We start from the raw sequence: 21,716 nt of genomic DNA, 5'->3' as shown, positions 1-21,716 counted from the left end.
CAAAGGATATGAAAAGGCAGTTTTCAGATGAAGAATCTGTAAAGGGGTAAAATTCTAGCTAGTCTGTCTAAAATCTAATGAGTGGTCGCCAATAAATTATAAGCTTTATCAAGAGTTAGACTTTTAAGCATCTATTAAGGAAAATAAGAATTTGGTAAAGAGAGAGAGAAAGGCCTGATTCATCTATCTATTAAAGGGAGAGGGCATTCCTAGCTCTGCTCTCTGTCAGAGTCCACACGAAAGAGAGAATCAGAGTGCCAGCCTCCCCCTTCTTCCTCCCACAAGCAAACATCACTTCCTGATGCCAAAGAAAAGACGCATGGTCTTGCCCTCAGAGACCGTCACCTCATGGCGGAGCTTTCCTACAGTAAGTCTCTAGCAGGTGGCATCATTCCTATCATTACAAATCAAATCTATCTGTTGCCATATGAAAAAATGATCTAAATGACTATGGATTAGAGAAATGCAAATTAAAACAACTCTGAGGTCCCACCTCATACCTATCAGAGTGGCTACTATGACAAAAAAAAAGAAAATAAAAAATGTTGGAGAAGCTGTGGAAAAATTGGAACAGTAATGCATTGTTGGTGGAGCTGTGAACTGATCCAAACACTCTGGAAAGCAATTTATAACTATACTCCAAGGGCTAAAAACTGTGCGTACCCTTTGACCCAGCAATACCACTATTAGGTCTATATCCCAAAGAGATCATAAAAAAGAGAAAAGGACCCACATGTACAAAAATATTTATAGCTGTTCTTTTTGTGGTGGCAAAGAATTGGAAATTGAGGGGATGCCCATCAATTGGGGAATGGCTAAACAAGTTGTTTTATATGGATGTAATGAAATACATTGTGCAATTTCTAAAAACCTGGAAAGACTTACATAAACTGATGCTGAGTGAAATGAACAGAACTAAGAGAACATTGTACACAATATCAATAACATTGTGTAATGATTAACTGTGATAGACTTAACTCTTCTCAGCAATACAGTGTTCCAAGATAATTCCAAAAGACTCATGATGGAAAATGTTCTCAACATCCAGAAAAAGGAACTGTGGAATCTGGATGCAGATTGAGCCATACTGTTTCTACTTTTTTTTTGTTTTTGGAGGTTTTTCCCTTTTGTTCTAATTCTTCTTTCACAACATGACGAATGCAGAAATATGTTTAATGTGATTGTACATAAATAACCTATATCAGATTGTTTTCTGTCCTGGGGAGTGGGGAGACAAGGGAGGGAGAGAGAAAAATTTGGAACTAGAAATGTTATAAAAACAAATATTGAAAACTCTCTCTATATGTAACTAGAAAATAATAAAATACTTTTATGATTTAAAAAATATATGTACTATGTTCTGAAGAAAGATAATGCCCCCTCCCTCCCCTCCTTTTTATTCCTATCCTTATATTCTCTGACTTCACATTTGAGATCTTGAGCCACCCTATGCTTCCTTTTGCTTTCTTCTTACTTTGCTCCTGGATCTGTTCCCTTATAGTTCTCCTTCAACTTCTCTGATCATTCTATCTGTCACTCTAGCTCTTCATTCTTCTTCTGCTCCTTAAAAAGGTATACATTTATACCATAATAATTCCATAGCCCCTCTTCTCTTTCCACACTCAATTCCTTAATCCATTTTCATGGCTTCAATGATCAGATAAATGTGTATGTTTCTCATATCTCCATCTTTAATTCCAATTTCATCCCAGAGTCCCAGTGCCTTACTTCTAACTGTCTTCCCCATATCTCCATTTGGAGGTTCTTTTACTTTCTCAGACCCTACATATGTAAAATTGAAGTTATCTTCTTCCCTAAACCTGAATCATTTCCATTACTTTATGTCATTATTATCCTCCCAATCACCCAGACTCATAATGTTGCCATCATTCTTGATTCTTCCCTGTCCTTTATCCCACATATCCAATCAATTTCAAAGTGTATCATTTTTACACTCTCAATATTCTCTACATCTTATCTTTTCTTTCAACTAGCCCTTAGTCAAGCTGTTATCTATTCCTATCTAGATTGTAGTAATAAACTTTTAACAGGTCTCCTGCTTCTTGTTATCTTGTATTTTCTTAAAGTCATCTTTTGAATAATCTAAGGCATTGAAATGTTCATGACATTTCTCTACTTCAAAAATCCTCCAGTGGCTTTCCTTTGCTTACTATATAAAGTGTAAATTGCTGTTTTTTATATTGAAGGTCCTACACAATCTGGCTAGAACTTTCCTGTACAGCTTGATCTCATAGTACTTTCCCTTCAGGACAACTAGGTTGTGCAGTAGCTAGAGTGCTGGGCCAGGAATCAGGAATAATCATTTTCCTGAATTCAAATATAGCTCCAGACTAGTTTCATGACCCATCACTTAACCCTGTTTGCTTTAGTTTCCTTATATATAAAATGAGCTGGAGAAGGAAATGGTAAATCACTCCAATATCTTTGCCAAGAACACCCCAGATGGGGTCACAAAGAGCTGGATGTGACTAAAAAGTAACAGAACAACACCTTCCCTTCAAGTATTCCACATTCCTGCCAAAATAAGTTCATTTCTATTCCCTGTTCTTGTCTTTTCCTCTCATATCTATGCCTTTCTTCATGCTATTCTTAATTCCTATAATGTCATTCCCTTGACCCCATCTTTGACCAAAGTTTGTCCTTTCTCTTAAGTCATAGAAGAAATGTCAGCTCTCCTTTCATGAATTTATCATAAAACTTACCCCAGAATCAACTAAATGGAATGGTAAAAATGGAGCACTCGTCCACAAGTGATTAAAACCTAAGTTCAAATCCTGCTTTGAATGAAATCTTTTACTTATTAGGTGCTTGATTCTAGGTAAGTCAATTGTTGTCTTTTAGCCTCCATTTCCTCATTTGTATAATGAGTAGGTGGGCATCAGTGGTACCTAAGGTCCCTTAAACTTTCAAATTAACATTCTTTAAATGTCTCTCTCTCCTCTTCCTTCCTCTTCTCTCTTACACATATACATTCATATTCTCTCTCTCTCTCTCTCTCTCTCTCTCTCTCACTCTCTCTCTCTCCCCCTCCCTCCCTCTCTTCCTTCCTCCTTTCCTTTATCTCACTGCTCTTGCTTTCACTTGCTCTCCCTCCCCACTCTACCTTATATCATATTTACTTATGTGCTTGTCCTTTCTGTGCATCAAATCATATGTTCCTTGAAAATAAGACTACAGTCATATAAGTCATTGTAATTCCATTTGTCAAATGAATGAGTGACTAAATGACTATCTTACATGTTTCCTCCTATACTCTTTTTTTTTTTTAGTGAGGCAATTGGGGTTAAGTGATTTGCCCAGGGTCACACAGCTAGTAAGTGTTAAGTGTCTGAGGTCGGATTTGAACTCAGGTACTCCTGACTCCAGGGCCGGTGCTCTATCCACTTCGCCACCTAGCTGCCCCTCTCCTATACTCAAACAACCAAACAAGAAACTTGTCATCTCACATTTCTCGCAAGATAAATGGTAGCTTTTTTATGTATCCAAAAAGGAAAATTGGACAAATAAAGGAACTTTTATTGACATAAGGTCTTACTTTGAGTGAAATAATAGTATAAATGTCCCAGTTTTATGTATAGTATCTGTTAACTCTTCCCAGGAAGCAATTGATTATTAATTTCTACATTTTTACTTTGTTTTTTCACTGCCTCCTTAGTTTCTGTTTGTTTTCCATTCATATAACTCTGATTTTCATATTATATATAATCATGAGAGATTATACATTCTCACTCTGCTTTGTATCTGTGAGAACCAGAAAAATATAATGAAACCAAGGCATCTGTAATGTCGAATACTTATTCTAGAAGCAACTAGAGAAAAAAGCTTCAGTTAACTCCCTAAAACTTCTTCCTGAGGAAATAGCACAGAATATTATGTAGCAGTAAAACTTCCTGATAAACCTCAAACATCTCAGCAGGGATTTTAATTTCATGGTTTTCTCTATTTAATGTATTGCAACTAAAGGGGATGCCACACTATTGAAAATCCATTTTATGTATGGATGATATTCTCATGTTATATTTTTATACTTAGATAACACTCTGTTCCTACCACAGACTCATCTATAAGCAGGCATGCACATAAGCCCTCCCCACCCCTTTTATGATGGACACTCAAGGTGAATATGCAAGAAGAAATCTTTTTTTTTTCTGAATATGAGGGAATATTGTAGAGCTTATGGGGAAGAGATGGATATGTTAAAAAAAAAAAACACTTTGGAACAGGACAGAGACCCATGCACAGCCCACATAGGAAATCACTTGCACTGAGGATCTTCTGCCATATGGGGATACTGAAACAGCACTACCACTAAAAAAGAGCAAATCCATGAAGTTTAAGAAGGATTTTTGAAAAAAACATATTGTAGGAGTTTGGTTTTTAATCCTTTCTGCTATCTGCTTCTGTTTAATAGGTGAGTTCATCCCATTCACATTTATAGTTATGATACTGTTTATTTCCCTTGAGAGGGATTTTTAACATAGCATGGAACCACATGTACTGAGGGAAGATGAGGCACAGAGGCAACAAGAGAGAGGAAAACCTAAGGATTATGCCTTTCTTGTGCTAAAGATATTAGTGCAGAATCCTTCTATCTAGCAGCAATTTGAACTTACACCTTCAATCATTCAATTATTAGTAACAATTCAGCGCCTACTAAATGCTAGGAAGTATGATCAGGATACAAATATAATGAATGAAACAATCCCTAGTCAAAAGCAGTTTACATTCAAATGGGAGAAACAAGTACACATAGGAGCATATGCAGAATAAATAGAAAAAAATAAATAGAAAATGTTTTATTTTAAGTTAGTTTGGGAGAGAAGGCACTAATTTGTAGGAAGTCAGGAATAGCTTATAAAAAAGATAGTTCTTTCCCTTTGCCCTTCCCACAATGACTCCTAGGCCAACCAGATCCCATAGGCTGGACAGGAAAAACCAACAGTGAAAGTACTTAAGCCTTTTTAGTACCCTTAACTCTTTCCTTGGCTAGGACCATTCAGACCCCATCAAGGTGGTACCTGGGGAAGCTTGATATTGATGTTCATACCACTTGGATGATGCATCACAAACTACATAAAAGCTACCCAGTGAAATGGATGACCACCAACTATTTGATTTGCTGCTAAATTCTCCAGGCCCCCAGGCCCTTTAATCTGACCTGCTCATGAACCCTAAACACTCATGGGATTTATTACTTCAGTACCCTTAGGACTTCCTAGTGTTTCTATCTACTTTGATGCTGATTTATTTTATATATTAGCTCCCTCTATTAGCATCTGATCTCCTTAAGAATTGTTGTTTAGTTGTTTGAGTCATATTTGACTCTTTGTGGCCTCTTTTTGGAGAAGTACAATAAGTCTTAAGGAGGAGATAGATGACACAATGGCTAGAGTGCCTGAAGTCAGGAAGACTCATCTCCCCTGACATGTTTTTCGGGATGTTGGAATTTCTAGTTACATCACTACAAAGGTAGAGAGTTCAATGAAAGCATATCGTCCCAGAAAGTCAATAAGCATTTGGCTAATAATGCATACTTGCCTATGTTTTCCAAACATGGGAGTAAAAATGACTGTTCTTCACCATGGTACCACTCCATTCTGTCCTCAACTTTGACCTTCTATTGGTATTCTGTACATCTGAATCAATCACTCAAATCTTAAGTTTGACTTGCTAGAAGCTTTGTATAGTAGCATCATACCAAGCACATCCTTAATGTACTTTGTTGGGGCCTTTCCTCAAACTTTACATGGCCCAGTTAGAATTAAATTCATTTTTTAAAAAATATTACTCATATTCCTTTTTATATCATTTTCACCTCTCAATGATTATCCTTGCATTATCATGTTCCCTAAAAGAACAATCCCTTATAATGATTAAATAGTAATGAAAACCATCATATTGGTCATGTCTGAAAATGCATGCCACATCTTGGACCAGCATTAGTAATCTGAAGTCATGTTTGAACATTGTCAATGCTTTTCTATTATCCTTTTGTTGGGGGCAGAAGGTTGGTAATCAAGTAAAGAACACATATTATACATTTCAAAAACCCACCGTTTTATCTACAATCAAATTCACTGTGGAATTTGTCCATACTGGAAGATAAATAAGAAGTCGTATAAGAAAATTACTTTGTATATAGCTGTTAAAGCTAGGATTACCCCCACTTCCACAACTCTATCTCACCTCAAAGGTGAAGACCAAGAGCCATGGATCAGAGAAAGAAGTCCAAGCACCTCCATCAGTGTAAGTTGTTTTTTAATGCTAAGTAAGCTCTATCATTAGATTTCAGGATAACTGCCTCTTTCCACTATGAGTAAATTAGTTCTTTCATAAATGTTTAAGGTGGATTTTCATGGTCTTGTGTACCAAAGAGTATATTGTTACCAAAGTCATAGGACTCTTGTCTTAGTTATAAGTTGAATATTAGAAGTTATTCCCCTTATAACCTCCTAAAAAAGTCCATTAGAAGCAATGCAGTTCCTTTTATACCAGATAATAACTTGCCTTTCTTTAAGTCATGGTGTTTCTTTGTTCCTCTATTAGGACCAGAGGAAAACCACCTATACTAACAGATTTGTGCTGATCAAAATTCCCTAGAAACACATAATATGTATTTCTGAGAGAAGATGAATGATGTAGGGGATGGGGTACTAGATTTGGTGCCAGATGAATGGATTCCAATCTTGCCTCAAGACACTTCCTAGCTGTGTAATCTCGAAGACAGGATTTATCAGAGCCTCTGTTTTCTTATCTATAAAATGGGAACAATCCTGTTGTATTGGGAATCCATCTGACCTATAATATGATTTTACATCTTCCACTTTCTGATTTACCTTTGTTTAAGCTCTATCTAAACTGAAGATATATACAGCACTGCACTGCCTTCTTCCCTAGGCATCATTATTAGAGGAATACTCTTGGACATTAACCTACTATTAAAAATAAGCTGGAGCCTCTTATCTAATTAGTAATCATTCATAATAATCGAACCAATTCAGATCAATCCCCTAGGTTGATCCTGTTGCCCAGAGATTCTCATAGAGCTCTCTTAAGCCAGAATGTCTTCACTCCAAGAAATCTCCCAAGACATCTGACAAGGCTAAGATCTGAATAGGTAAGTTACAAGGCAGACACATCAATTCACACAACTGAATAGAGTAGGAATAGAGACAGAAATAACATACAGTTCTAAGGGTCACATAGTCCTATTAGCATAGTGCCTTTAAAAACTTATAATTCGAATGGTAATCACCTGTCTTGTCTAAGTGAAGGCAGATGGCCAGAAACGCACCTTCAGAGTCAAAATAGTCCTGTCCCTATTTCTTATAAGCTACTTTCACTGGGACAGGATGGAGGAGGATAGGAGAGAAGCGAGGCCTCAGTTAATGAAAATCCATACTAGCTGTAGAAATTTATCTGCTGCTCTTTCTCTTGTCTGTGCATATTCCTTTCAATCTAAGCATATTTATTTGGCCATCTTTGTGTGAAGCATGTAACTTGCTCTACATACACTTGGCTCTGTTTATCAGTAGGCAAATATATACCTGCATATCCCAGTTATCAACCATGCACCACTGATATTAATACCTATCACTAGCCATAGTCTGGATAGGGACCCATCTGGGTGATCATGCTAACACTGACATTCATCTGGCATTCTGGTGCTGCCGGAGTTAATTCAATGCAACCAAATCCTAGATAGAGAAAATGTTGACACACATTTTCTACAAAAGCTCCTTTTGCAATGTGAATGAGTTCTATTTTAGGATAAGTTGATAGGGATTCTGCTCTATGATGGAGTCCTGCTGAATAACTCAGCGTTCTAGTAAACTGACTTCTTAGAATAGAGAATAAAATTTTCCTTTTAACCCAGGGGTTCTTAAACTGAATCCACAGAATAAAGGTTTGTTCGTGTTTTGCTATCAGATATGAAGGTAGATGGGGGGAGAATACATCTTTATTTTCACTAACCTCCAATCGAAAATTAGCATTTTCTTAAATTGTGAATATAAGAGGGAAATTATTTTGAGAAGAGGGTCATAGGGTTCATTAGACTGCAACAAAGTTTTTTGTTCTTTAGCTTAATCAATTCTTTTCAGTGTAATATAAATCTTGGTGATCTCTAAACCTTGATTCAAGATATCAATCAGTCAGCATTTTGTTAGGCTCCTCTGTCTCCCAGGCACTAAGGATATAAATACAAAGGATGAAAAATATCTGCTTGCAAGGAGCTTACACTTGATCAGGAGGAACAAACCACTGATGTTCTTAGTTCCTTGGTTTCTCTAATTAGTGGGAATGGAAACCTGATTGAGCAATGTTAGTAGTCACGAAAATATAATGCATTCTTATATTTGTAGCAAATTATTCTATTCCAATTTTGCTGTGCCACAATTCTTTTCACTTAACCTTAAGCCCATATATAAATCTTAGAAGTGGGGAGAGGGGACAAGCAAATTCTTTCAAACACTCAAAACTTACTCTGTTGTGTTTTTCATTTCCTTATTTTAGAAATTTAACAGGCATGAGGTAGCTACACTTCTCCAAATTTATTTTTTAAATTTGTTGACTTTTCTGTTTACAACATTCATTTCCCGTTAATTGTGCCCTTCTCTCTTAATCCCCAATTTAAACTTCCCTTCAACAAATATTTATCGAGCAATGTGTTTCACATAATAAGCAACAATGCTATATAGCAGAAAAAACAGTGACCCAAGAAAGAAAAACTGGGTTCTAGTCCTGGCTCTGATACTAAGTAGTTGTGTTACTTGGAACAAATCACTTCCATTTTCAGCTCTTTCATGTGGAAAATGAATGATTTCAGCTGAAGGACCTCCAAGATCTTTTCTAGCTCTTAAAATTTTGATGATCCTAAGCATATGTTAAGTGCTAGGTCAGTGGTATAGGTAAAAGCTGCTATAAATTTTTGATGGACTATAAATAATTAGACTATTGATCAGTTCCTTACTTATAGCTGTCTAGCTGTCTATTTTAATGAAATGCTTTCCTGGAAATCACACACAAAGATAGCAAAAATTAGATTCATTGAAATAGTATGAACTGTCCTGAAATTCCATCTTATTAAATGTGAGCAATTAATTGACCAACTACCCAATTCTTCCCTAGGAAACCAGATACTCAAATTATTTATGGAACAGAGATATGAGTCTGGGATGATACATAGATTAAAAAATCTGTAAACCTCATAAAACAAGCTTCCTTAAATACATGTATGCAAATGCAGATAAATCTTTCATTTGCACCCCCTTTCCCCATGCCCCCCAAGTTCCCTGTTACATATAGCATAAGTAAAATGTGTCTTCCCCTCTACTGAAGCCATAAACAAATAACAAAAGAAAATTTTAAAATTTTCCAATGAAAGTTATGTGCCAAAATCATACTAAAGAGAAATCATACTAAAATCAATAGGAAATACAGAACTCTACTGCATGAGTTTATAAATACCGTAGACTGCTTCAATTATTTTTTTATCTCCAAAGTCTCACAGGCCATTTCTCAGGAAGGCACTAATCTACAAGAGTGGATCTTTAATCAAATCACTATGTTGGACAGGTTCATTATTTTGGATTCTTACTTTTAAAAAAATAATGCATTTCATTTTATTTTGACACATGTATCTGGAACTACAATGGTTGTTTATCATAATAATTTTAAACTAATACCAACTTTAGATCAATAGCATAAAAGGCACATTACTTATTAAAACAGATATGCACAAAACTACTCGTCTTTCTATCAATAAACTACTTAAAAAAACTCAGAACTACTATGTTTTCATAGATTTAGAAGTGGAAAGGATCACATATGCTAGTGAATCTAACCCCTCATTTAACTAACAGATGAGGAAACTGAGGCATGGAGAAATTAAATGCCTTACCTATGATCACATTGACAATAAGTATTGAGGCTGTCTTCCTGATTCCATTATGCCATGCTGCTTCTCACACTCTTGCTAACATGATATAGCATTGTATTAGTCCGATGCTTCCCCTTTTGAAGTAAACTGGAAGCTATTATTTATTCTAAATTCATTTCTGGTTTTTTATTATAAATAATTTTAAAGCTCGCATATATACACTTTACTTTCTAAATCTTGCAACAGCCTTCCATCTGAGATAATAATATTTCAACCTGATGTGTGCTAGTAAATGCTCTAGCTGTTCTGATAAAGAGCTCTCTTGGAGGCAGAATTATCAAGAAAAGGAAAGGAAAAGAGTTTGAAGCGAAGCTGGCAATTATTTGTATGCATTTTTTAAAAAAATCAGTATCTTCCATGTGCCCATTTAGATATCTGTACAATCAATTAAAAGGCTCCCATAGGTCTTAAAACATCTTGCATTAAAATATCTTTTTGATTTCTGCATTTTCAGTATGTCACTGGGTTCCTCAGTGCCCTGTGAATAGCTCAAAATCAAGCAGTTAATAAATGTTTTGTCACCTAGATTCAAACAAAGTTACAAAACTAACATCCACTGTATGCCATTTAGTAACCTTTGAATAAGAAGTGGTACCAAGCCTGACACCTGTGTCTAAAGGGAAAAGAGCTTCTGGCAACCAAATGGCAATGTTTGATACTAAAGGAAGAACATACTTCAGCAATACAATTCATTCTTATACTGTAATCAATCAATTAATGCAGTCTGATAGGGGAAGCCAATATCACTTTGGAGTCAACAGACATCTGTTAATAGATTGTTGCATATCTGGCATGGGTAGGAGGTACTGACGGAGGCAGTAATGCTTAAGGCACTATTTTAAATGACTATTACAAAATGCAATATGTTGCAAGCACCGTAAATATCTCCCTACAGCATAATGTCTAGATACTAATGTGGAAATTGTTCCAAAAGATTAAAAACGTAAATCTAAGGATTTCAAATGGCACAACAGGAGTGAGAAATTATGATGAGAGGGAAATAGTAGAGAAGGAGAGAAGAAATGAAGTTGTTAGTCAGTTAACAAATGCTTATTAAGTAGTCCCCAGGAATACATAACATTTTATTTTGGGCTTAGGATATATGGTATCCTATTAGACTCTTTTCTCTCAGTGCTTACAAATCTAACAGATAGAGACATCAAAATTGGTGGGTCTTGAGATATTTCCCTCCTTGGAGCTATGACTATACTGACCAAATAACAAATTCTATTTAAAAAGGCAACTTTTTTCAGCTTTTCTATGAGGTCTTTTCAAATAAGTTGCAAATTCACAATTCCAAAAGTATGAAAAAGTGTTGCCCTTCTGAAACGCAGGCTAGAAAATGTAGTTATGCTCTCTTATTCTTGGTAACTGTCCTGTGTCTGATCCTAATGACACATAATTTTGAAAATGTTTTGTCTGGATGATCTACATAAATCTCCAGTCTGCAGTGATACATATGATCTGGCATACGACATGTGCTTCTTGAAAACAAGAATTTCCCATAAGGAATAGAGCCACCATTTGTATATTTGCTAACAGTCCAGGACATTAGGGACTCCCAAAGAGTCCAAATAATTCTACATTTGCCCCTAGTGAATATGAAATACCTAGGGTGCTTTGACCCCAGGAGAAAGTGGCTGGGAATGTACCTAAAAGGGCATCTCATCTTAAGAAGGTGAAAGAAAGAAGCTGAAGTCTCATGAGGAAAGGATAAATCAAAAGAGCAACAACTGTGAATCATTGCCATTAATGTCACTGCAATCCCACTTGTAGGTACTTATATTGCCCTTTGTGCACTGGATTACCACCACCACAATCAGAAGTACTGAGGAAATTTAAATTAGTCTATTTCATTTAATAATTGATTCTATCTTGTAACTGACCCTGTTCTGTATTACTGCCTTGTTTTGTCAGGCCACATTTCTTTTTTCTTGAGTTTAGCTCAGGAATGCAGTTTTCTCTCCCAGTTAGTTTAAAAGTGTGGTAGAGGGGCGGCTAGGTGGCACAGTGGATAAAGCACTGGCCCTGGATTTAGGAGTTCCTGAGTTCAAATCCGGCCTCAGACACTTGGCACTTACTAGCTGTGTGACCTTGGGCAAGTCACTTAACCCCTACTGCCCTGCAAAAAAAAAAAAAAGTGTGGTAGAAAGGAAAAGTTGTTATTCAGGTTGTTAGTCCCTGGGACATCTTGTTGCCTGTAAGCCCCAACAGTCTTAACCTTGTGCCTCCCCACAAAAGATATGTCATCTGTCCTTGCCTGTCCTTGTGCAATTAGAAGAGATTTGATCTCTTCCAAAAGGACAGCAACCCTGGTGGTATTGATCCCCTAGATTACAAGAGACAGATGAGCCCCATAAAATGATTAATATGCCTAAATTGTTAGGGAGGGGCATGATTAGGCACACCTTGATGCCACTTCACTTTTCTTGATATACCTTGTTGTAATGTTCCTAGACCCACTTCTTTCCTGTTTGTCAATAGAGTCTCTCTCTTCTCATTTGGGTTGCTAACCTGTCTGATCTGCTTTGTTAAAAGCTATCTGCAATGCTGTTAATAAACCGATTTTGCTTGATTTTGATCAGAGTATGGACCTCAGTTTATATTTATTGAATTTACTCATGACAGCAGCAATATATGAGAACAGGTGCTGGGCCCTAGCAACAGTCTTTCTAGAGACCTATAAAAAAAGTAAGAGACCAAGACAAGGAAAAGACACGGAGATCAGTTGCCATGGAGGTGGAACAGAGGAAGAGTGATGAGGCCAGCAGCACCAAGAAGGTGTGAGTAGATCATGATTTTACACAACTTAGCCAAAAGGGCTGAACCAAATGAGTAATTCTATTTCCCCTTTCCTTCCCTGAAAGATCAAGTATTCATTCCAAATGTTATCTTTGTTACATTTAAATTTTATTTTGTTAATTATTATTAATAGTGATAACTAGCATTTATATATTACATTAAGCTTTGTGAAACTCTTTATAAATATTTGGTACTTGCACAACTCTGGCGAGTAGTGTATTACTATTCCCATTTTACAAAAAAAGGAAACAGATTTTCCTAAAGTAGCAAGTGTCTGAGGCAGAATTTGTACTCAGGTCTTCCTGACTACAGCTTTATCCATTGCTTAGGTTTCTATTGGTCTATTCACCAAAAGATTAGGGTAAAGATCAAGCTGAATGACTTATTATCACGGAATGACTGATTTCTATATGTTTCATTTTCTCAAAGAAAGACCAAAGAGAAGCTATGGCAGTAAAGAATATAAAGGAAAGAAACAAGAGAGATTTTATACTGTGATACATATCTGGAGAGAGAGAGAAAAAAAAAGAGAAAAAGAGAGAGAGAGAGAGAGAGAGAGAGAGAGAGAGAGAGAGAGAGAGAGAGAGATTTTTTTTGGGGGGTGGATTTTTATGGTCTCAAAATCAAAGAACAAGTGAATCTGAACCCTACTAGATACAAGTGAGCCAAACAATTTAGTGGAGGCTAAATCTGATATATGAAGTGGTACCAGAGGCATTTTCTTCTTTCTACTTTTAAAAGGAAACCCATTCCCCCTAAGGAGAAGGGTCCAGGACACTAACTAAAGAGGTCACACTGGAAAAGAGAGGTTGGGAAAGGGGGCACTACTCACACAAATTAGGGGCCAGAAAAGAAGCAAGTAGTTCTGCTCACCCATCCAATTCTTTCACCTTTTACCCTACACACACTATTGGAAGTCTGCCACCACCACTACTAGACTGAAATAACAAATTCTTAAGCAAATACTCAGAAGCCGAAAATCAGTTCTCCTTGGCAATATGGCTTGGGTTACACTTACATTTAATTAATAAAGAGGTTTCTCGCTATGCCACCTTGAAAAAATCACACACTCTAATGAATATCTATCTTATAACCTGAAAATCTAGCTAAAGCTGAATTTTAAGATCTTATACTTTACCCTTTACTTCACTTGGCTCCTTTTACAAGGTTATAGTTTGGTGGAGAAAGAAGGAAAGGGACAATTTTATATTCTATCATATTTTTATTTGTAAAAGCATTTTGTTTTTCTTCCCAATTACGTCAAGACAATTGCTGGAATTCATTTTACAAGATTTTGAATTCCGAATTTTTCTTCCCCCTTGCTCCCCTCCCTTCTTCCTAAAATAATAGATGATTTGAGATAGATTATACATGTGCTATCATATAAAACATATTTCCACATTACTCATACTTGTAAAAGAAGAAACAGACCGAAAGGGGGGAAAAAAACATGAAAAAGAATAAAGTGAAAAAAGAATGGGCTTTGATCTGCATTCAGATACCATCAGTTCTTTATCTGTATGGAGATAGCATTTTCTTTCCTGAGACTTTTCTACTTGTTTTGGATTGCTGTGTTGCTAAAAAGAGCTGAGTTGATCATCACACAGTGTTGCTGATAACCTGTGTTACAACATTTTCCTAGTTCTGCTCATTTCACTTTGCATTATATATGTACGTATATATACATATGTATATATACACATATACATATATATAACAACATTAAACATATTTCTGCATCAGTCATGCTATAAGAGAAGAATCAGAGCAATAAGGAAAAACCTCAAAATAGAAAAACAACATCACCCAAAACAAAAGAAATAGTATGGTTCAATCAGCATCCATATTCCATAGTTCTTTTTTTTTCCTGGATTTGGAGAGCCTTTTCCATCATGAGTCCCCTGGAACTCTCTTGTACCATTGTATTGGTGAGAAGAATCCAGTCCATCACAGCTGATCAACACACAATGTTGATGATACTGTGTATAATGTTCTTCTGGTTCTGCTCATCTCACTCATCATCAGTTCATGCAAGTCCTTCCAGGTTTCTTTGAACTTCTCCTGCTCATCATTTCTCACGGCACAATAGAATTCCATTATGTTCATATAACACAACTTGTTCAGCCATTGTGCAACTGATGGGCAACCCCTCAATTTCCAATTCCTTGCCACCACAAAAGAGTGGCTACAAATGTTTTTGAACGTGTGGGTCCTTTTCCCTCTTTCAATGCCTATTTTGCCCCCTGGTTCCAGGATATCAAGACAGTTTTCCTTGACAATTTCTTGAAAGAGGCTGCCCAGGTCTTCCTTGTGATTATGACTTTCAGATGATTCTAATATTGTCTCTCCTCATTCTATTTTCCAGGTCAGTTGTTTTTCCAATGAGGTACTTTACATTTTCTACTATCTTTTTTTCATTCTTTCAAATACATTTGATTGATTCTTAATGTCTCATAGAGTCATTACCTTCCACTTGCCCAATTCTAACTTTTTCTTCATTGCCCATTCTTACTCTTTTAATTTATTGCTCTTGTCTTATTGCTCTAGCTATCATTTCTAAAACAAGATTGAATAATAGTGATGATAATATACAGCCTTTCATCACTTTTTTTTTGCAGGGCAATGAGTGTTAAGTGACTTTCCCAGGGTCACACAGCGAGTACGTGTCAAGTGTCTGAGGCTGGATTTGAACTCAGATCCTCCTGAATCCAGGGCCAGTGCTTTGTCCACTGTGCTACCTAGCTGCCCCCCAATTCTAACTTTTTAAGGAGTTGTTTTTCCCAGCTTTTGTACTTCCTTTTATTTGTACTTTTTACGCAGTTGTTTTCTATTTCCAAACTGTTGACTCTTTTTCCCAAAATTCTCTTGAATCACTCTCATTTCATTTTCCAAATTTTCTCCTACCTCTCATATGATTTTAAAGCTCCTTTTTGAGCTCTTCCATGAGTTCTTTCTGGGCTTGAGATCACTTCCTCTTTTTCTTTGTGGTTTTGCCCATAAGTGTTTTGACATTTTTATCTTCTGAGTTTGGTTCTTGTCACCATAATAACTTTCTGTGGTCAGATTGTTTTTTTGTTGTTGTTTGTTGCTCATTTTTTTCATACCTTTCCTTTCTTTTAAATTTGAGCTCTTTTCCCAGGATAGAAGGGGCATTATCTCAGAATTCTTGTGCTGCAGGTCCTGGTTGTTTAGCTGGTACTGCCCTGAGGCCCATGGTGGACTCTCTATTCTGGTGTTGGACTGAGGGGGTGGGGTGGGGTGGGGCATGACTAGTACTGCTAGGTGCAATAGGGATCTGGCAGTTTACCTGGTGTTGAGCTGGTGTCTGGCATGTGCTGAGGAAAATGCAGAAATAGCCCACTGCCTCAGCAACCAACCCTTCTGTACTTGGCAATATGGCTACTAGCTGCTACCTATTTGCTTAGGTATTCGTAGGGTTGGTTGCTACCTATTTGCCTGTGGCTATCCTGAAGCATGTGGTGGCTTTCAAAGCTGGAGTCTGCCCATTCCCCTGGCTATGCTGAGGCATATGACAGGTCCTGGTATTGGGTTTGCCTGCTCCATGGTACTGGGGCTAAGGATCTATCACTGGTTCTCTGAGGTAGGGCTTTCTGCTGGCTTGCTGAGAAGGCTCCCTTTCCTGGACTGCACTGCCTGTTGACCTCAGTGGGACAGACTTTTCTTCCTCATCTTACAAGTTTCTTGGACTAAAAAATTGTTCCACCTCATCTTTTTACTTGTTCTGTTGTTCCAAGATTTGTTTGGGAGCACTATAGTATGGTTGTTTGGAGATGAATATGGGAGGGTTATAATAATTTTACAGTTTACTCTCCCATTTTAGCTCTCTTTATCACATTTTTATTTATTCATTTATTCACTTATTTATCTATGTATTTATTTACACATTTATTTATTTGTGTTTGTTCATTCGTTCATTTTGTGGGGCAGTGAGGGTTAAGTGACTTGTGCAGGGTCACACAGCTTGTGACTGTCAAGTGTCTGAAGTGAGATTTGAACTCAGGTCCTCCTGAATCCAGAGCCAGTGCTTTATCCACTGCGCCACCTAGCTGCGCCCTCTTTATCACATTTTTAAAAGAAAAATACCATACTATTTCTTACATATGCAAATACATATCAACAGGCAGTTTTAAGTAGAAACTTTCCTTACTTTCCTGTTTTCCCTCAATAAGATTTTGTCCTGTTCCAGTAAAATATTTGATTCTCGATGGAAAAAAATAGTGAAATTCTGTCCTGAATGAAATGGCCAATTTTCTAACTTTTTGGAATAAGCAGTAAAACAAACAAAAAACACAACCCTCCCCATATTTAACAAAAAGAAAAGAAACAATAGTTTTCTTTAGCTATGCAGTTAGCATAATATAACAACAACAAAAAAACACTTTCTGAAAGAGGTGAATAAAAAATAGTGATTGACCTACAGTTACCCTTAATGAGAACACATTTGATTTTGGCAGTATGACTTATTAATTAACCCACAAATATATTTCCCCCAGTATTATATTAGCAATAATGTAGTACATGCTAGTTATTGTTGAAAGTTAGAACTTGTATTAAAATAAAATAGCAACAACACGCTAGTATTTAAGAATGTTCAATTTTATTGCCATTTGTAAAGCATCTACTAGGGGGAAGAATTATTTAGGACTTAGAAGTTCACAACCTTGCTTGGAGGGCAGGTACTATGATTTGTTAGGTTTGACCCTGGGGAAGTCACTAATCCTCTCTGGCCTGCAGTTTCTACAGCTATTTTCAAAAAATAGCTGCACCTAGGTGGTACAGTGGATAGAACACCGGCCCTGGATTCAGGAGGACCTGAGTTCAAATCTGACCTCAGACACTTGACACTTACTAGCTGTGTGACCCTGGGCAAGTCACTTAACCCCAATTGCCTCACCAAAAAAACAAAAACAAACAAAAAGCTATATTAGATGATTTCTAATATCCTTTTGAGCTTTAACATTGTAGGATTCTGTATTACATGGAGAAAACCATACTAAGCACTGGGCTAGATAAAAAGATAAAATAAGCTTCCTGACTTCATCAAGCTATCCTGAACCACCACCCCCAATGACTTTTGTCTACTCTTCTTTTTTCTGTCAAATTAATTTACTCTCCCCCTATACTTTTTTGACTTAATTTAAATAAAAACAAAAAAATACTGAATCATAATAGAGTCCCTCTGAGATATTTCTTTCTCCTCTCTTTTACATCTCTCAAATCTCTCAGTCTCCCCCCATCTAAATGTGTGTGTGTGTGTGTGTGTGTGTGTGTGTGTGTGTGTGTGTGTGTGTGTGTCCCTTTATTGCTTTCACTAGAGAAACCACTGCTGGGGTTAGCAGGAGCCACCAAATATTCAAAGACTATTTTAATTTGCCCAACTTGAATACCAATCTAGTCAGGAAATTTGTGAGTAAGGCAATTGCTGTCACAAGACTCAGAAGAGCAAAATGAAGAATATCTTTTAAATATTCTAGTTCTAATGGGTTAGGTGAAAGTAGTGTTAAAGTGGATTTATAGCAAGTTAAGGAAACATATCTAAACAGTATTGATTGGCAGGTTGATATCAACATGGAATTCTGTCTCAGTGACTGAAATGTCTAATTAAAACTAGTAGAATGGAAGCTACTTGGGGGTAGGCATGGAAGAGAAGTAACACCATGTTAGAAACACACAATTTGCTAAAATGATAACCTTGTTCTTTTCTTTTGGAGGAGATTGCCAGTTCCAAGTACCAAAAGCCAGGCCACAAGAATTAACAATCAAATTAACCAAGTCAATGATGAAATAGCTTGTTGGGCCTCCCATTATGAGAATCTAAGGCCAATTTAGTAACATGCTTTTCTTATGTTGTAGAACACCAGTTAAATGATGCAGAATGCATTTTATTGATTACATAACCTAAGCCCTACCTTGTTGTACAGCTCCATAATCAAGTACCATTTCCTGAGGAAGGAGAAGCTCTTTCTGGGCGTCCTTGTTACACTCATAATTTTCTTTCTCTTTAGTACAGCCTTTTAGCTTATTCTACCTCCAGTCTGGTGATGCTGCTGGTAGGCAGGATTCTCTAGGAGCCCTCCAGGAATCCAAGCTGAGAAATTTACTAGCACAGACCTCCTCTTTAGATTTTTTTAATACTCCATGAGATTTTTTTTTTAATTAATTTATTTTTTTAGTGAGGCAATTGGGGTCAAGTGACTTGCCCAGGGTCACACAGCTAGTAAGTGTTAAGTGTCTGAGACCAGATTTGAACCCAGGCACTCCTGACTCCAGGGCCGGTGCTCTATCCACTGCGCCACCTAGCTGCCCCTAACTCCATGAGATTTTGACACCAAAAACCTATATAGAAGGGTGATGTCATCTAAAATTATTTTTTAAATATTGCATAATAATAAGCTTATTTTTATTTCCCTTGGATTCAAATGTTTGTGAAAATAGCACATTAGAACTGGAAGGAAATTTGGAAATCATCCGGTTTAGTTATCTAATTTTACAGATAGTTATCTTCCTGGAAAGGCAGCAACAAGGTTAACATAATTAAAGTATTGGATATGGTTTCAGAATTTAACCTTTGAGTCCTTGTTCTGGTAATACAATCCAATAAACTTTTATTAAGAGCCTACTATGTGCTAGGTGCTATAGTAAACACTAGAAATACACATTTAAAAAAAGAATGATAGTTCATGATGTGAAGGAGCTTGCAAATTAATGATGGAATAACACACACACACACACACACACACACACACACACACACACACACACACACACACTAAAGTGAAGGAGAAGAAGGAAAATTAAGTTGAAACCAGAGAAAGCAGCAGATCTAATGTGGAGTTAGCAGAAAATCCAGTTTCTGCCCTATATAAAGGAAAGCTTTGGGCGGAGTTTAATATTCCATCTTCAAGGCCTCAAATCAAAGAGAAGTAGAGTCTGAGGGAGGTGGTCCCTAAGCATAAATGAGCAACATGGTGACAAGATTAGATGTGATGAACACTTATTAAGTATGTGAATTTATGTGAGTTTTTAAACTTCCTGAGTCTTAGCTTCCACATATGTAAAACTAGAAATTCTTGAACTGAAGGAAAGTACTTCATAAATCTTAAAGTACTATATAAATATGACCTTTTATTATTCCCTCAGATTATTTAAATTGTCACAGAGTCAGGACTCCCAATTGATTAGGCAATACTTCTTAAACCAAATCAATGGTAATTGTTATCAAAATTACTTAAAATTTCTTGATGTTTCAGAAAATGACTATTTAAAAACAAAGTCTTCAAGTTTACTAAAATAGTAAAATCTGGGCAGCTAGGTGGTGCAGTGTATAAAGCACCAGTCCTGGATTCAGGAGGACCTGAGTTCAAATCGGACCACAGACACTTACTAGCTCTGTGACTCTGGGCAAATCACTTAACCCTCATTGCCCTGCAAATAAATAAATAAATACATAGAAAATAGTACAATCTTGGTTTCAAACATATATAACCCCTAAAATATCAGAGCTATTTATATTTGAATAATTATACAGCAAGAATAATAACTCACATGTATAAGTTTTAAGGCTTGCAAATCACTTTACATAATTATCTTCTTTATTACCAGGTAAGATAGGTAATACTTTATCTCCATATTTACTTTATCCCCATTTTAGAAATAAGTAAACTGTGGTTCAGAGATATTTAATTACTGCCCAGAAGCATACAACTATAAACTGTCTGGAATAGATCAGATTTCAGGTCTTCCTGATACCCAAGTTCAGTGTGCAATTAGGCCGGCTACACTATGTCTCACCAATCTAATTTTTCTCAGTCTTCCACGAAAAAAAGGATAAGAACCGTATATTATTTACTTTCATAATAAAATTTCTTTCAAAAGAGGTACTGACCCAATCAACTCTTTCACCATTAGCTTGTAATCTGTGTCATCAATGTAGTTGAAGGGCAGATGAAAAACATTTTCTGTAGCAATTTTTAAACTGCATTAAGAGCAGAAAAAACATGTTTCTTCAATAACCAACATTATTTAAAGTCATTAACCTGATTAACATTTTCACCTGGTCTTCATTTCATGCCCAAACAGCAGTTGACTATAATAATTATTCAACTGCAAAGTAAGTGGTCAATTAGATACACAATTACCCAATTTGCATGCACAAAAGTGAATTTTAATACATAACAAAGGTGTTCACAAACATCAAAGGTGCATTTTAGGTCAGTTTAAAATTTAGCCTATGCTACCAAGTCCTATCACCCCTATGTACCTCAGTTTTTCCCATAGGAGTCTCATTATATCCTATGTTTAAATTGCTACCTACTCTTAGTAATGGGTCAGACACTTAGTGAGAGCTGCATTGATGTTTTAATGCCACTGGTGATTTTGTGCATTACTATTGCATCGAACCATAATTACTGAAGTCAACTTCTTATTTCCCTATGAAATGATGGCCAGGTGATCAAATTAATCAAGTTAATAACTCTCAAGGTATTTAATGGAGCTGAATCAAGCCCCATTTGCAAAATTGGGCTATCATATTCCCCTACTTACTTTACAGGGAGATTAAGAAGTTTCATTATTTAAATTTAATAATAGATTACTCATCAATTATATGGGACTAGGCTAAGTGCTATGATGTGAAATTTTGTACAACATAATTCTGGTGTGGGTTTTTTTTTTTTTTGCCTTTGAGTGGATTACTTTAGCAGATGATTAAATTATCATATTTTTGCAATATACACAAATATGAATTCAGTTAATGAAGTATATAGAAGGTTATGTGGGGATACCTGATAAGAGAGTGTTTATTGAAGGAGACTCCATGAAATTTAGGCATTGAAATAATCCTTGAGACCTGATTGACTCTGAGGACTAAAGGTTGATGCTATTGACATACTGATCCCCTGAGTACAAAATAGCTATATGGTGTTCTGGGTAT

General features: G+C 36.4%; 1 protein-coding gene across 1 annotated transcript in view; it reads right to left on the bottom strand.

The window, feature by feature from the left end:
* The window catches only part of CADM2 (cell adhesion molecule 2), a 1,340,404-nt gene that overhangs the window by 885,198 nt on the left and 433,490 nt on the right, over positions 1–21,716 (bottom strand). The window lies entirely within an intron of this gene.

This window comes from Dromiciops gliroides, chromosome 3, assembly GCF_019393635.1.
Source record: "Dromiciops gliroides isolate mDroGli1 chromosome 3, mDroGli1.pri, whole genome shotgun sequence".
Lineage (NCBI taxonomy): Eukaryota > Metazoa > Chordata > Mammalia > Microbiotheria > Microbiotheriidae > Dromiciops > Dromiciops gliroides.
This window is presented reverse-complemented; position numbering and strand designations above follow the sequence as displayed.